Source organism: Glycine max, chromosome 14, assembly GCF_000004515.6.
Source record: "Glycine max cultivar Williams 82 chromosome 14, Glycine_max_v4.0, whole genome shotgun sequence".
NCBI classification, from domain to species: domain Eukaryota; kingdom Viridiplantae; phylum Streptophyta; class Magnoliopsida; order Fabales; family Fabaceae; genus Glycine; species Glycine max.
This window is the reverse complement of record NC_038250.2, coordinates 7,440,002-7,441,971: the sequence shown is the minus strand read 5'-3', so window position 1 is coordinate 7,441,971 and position 1,970 is coordinate 7,440,002.

Genomic DNA, 1,970 nt, shown 5'->3' with positions numbered 1-1,970 from the left:
ACTTCCTTAACCAATATTGTTTAGCATTTGCCTCACTTAAAAGAAATGTTTCTCTACTATACAAATTATGTTAGTAGTGTAAAAGCATTATAGTGCGTTTTTATGCTTTCTACTAATTTTTTTCCACTTCCTTAACCAATATTGATTAGCATTTGCCTAACTTAAAAGAATGAGTAATTGAGTACTATACAAATTATGTTAGTAGTGTAAATATATTATGATGAGTGTTAACAATATATTTTTTAACACTCTTATATGTGCTCTATTATTGATTAAAGTTTAATGAAAATTACAAAATAAAAAAAATCATTAAATAAAAAATGAGATCTATTAAATTTTATGATTTTTAATAAATTTTATTAGGAAAAAAGGAAAGAAAATAAGACACAAAATAATATTTTTCTTGGTTAACATCAAAATTGAAATATCCTCCAGGAGTATTACGTTTTCGATCTTTTGGGTTTCAGAATGAATATTATCTTTTTTGAACAAAACTTAACCTGATTTAAAAATTTATTGAAAAGCTTATTTTGTAACGTGATTTTTTTAAATATTTAAATAAACTTATAGACTTCTTTTTTAAATGGATTAATATATCAAAATTTATGAACTAGTTTGTTTAAGCCTATTTTTTAAAATAATTATTATTTTTAAATAAAATAAACAATTTTATGATTTTCTTATATGTTTGTCTAAATTATTTTACTTAAAATAAATCATTTTTGTTTTTTTCAATAAGTAAATCTTATCTGCTTATTAAAAATAATTTATTTTAAAGTTATTTTTTAAAATTTAAAAAAAACTCATCCTATATATAAGTTGATGTGTTTATAAATTTAAATAAATTAATAAATATATTATTTGAAAAATTTAAATATTTAATGCAATAATTATTTATCATTATTATTTAACTAGGTGTTGTTGTTAAGTTTATAAAGCCTTTTAAATAACATAATGTCTAGCCTTTTGATTAAATACATTTTCTTTTTAAATGACCTAACTTATTTAATAAATAATCTTGACCTAACTTAGGCCTAATGTAAACCATGTTTAGATAGACATTAGGTAAGATTTGGATAAAGTACTGAAGTATTTAATTTTATACCTATATTTCAAAAAATCCTTATTCATGACACCTATGCAAGTAGTAACTTTAGTTCTTATTCCCATATTTCATAGCATCTATATATCTATACACAAACCTCTTTTTTTTTTTTGGAAGGATCTATACACAATATATAATTTCTTTTTGATGATTTTTTTATGAAATAATAAAATAAGAATTTAATTATAAAATTCAACCATTCATGCAAATTAAACTCATAAAATAAAAATACTATTCAATATTAAAATTAACTATAAAAAAATAATACAAAGAAAATTGATTTGAAGTACATCTAACTCTATTTAAAAAATATTTGAAGATATTTCAACTCTTAGTTATAAAACATAACAAACAAGTCTTTAACTCAAGTCTACCACCATCATTGTAACAAAAAGTAAGTTCGAAATAATAATAAAGCAATTAATTACAACATACTATATTATAATATTTTAACGTTGAAATTAAAAACAAAAAAATTACGAAGCAATGTGAACCGGATCAAAGTGTAAAATTACGAACATTATAAATTTATTATATTAAATCATATTATACAAGTATGAGCAAGGGTGAATATCAAACTATCCATACTCGTACCCGGCAAGCATTTTTTGCAATAAATAGTAGACTGGAACCTATATCTATTTAGTGGATAATTTTCTTCCCTATTTTATGAATAATTTTTGCAGGTACAATTTGAATTTTTTTATGTGTATGAAAAGTTATTTCGGTTAACTTACAATCTATTGACTAATTTATAAAATTGTTTAAACAAAATAAAGTGTGAGACAATTGAGTTAATTTCACTAGCATACAACGCTTTCTTTTCCAAATTCTACTTGAAATAACATTTGAATCTTGTAATAGT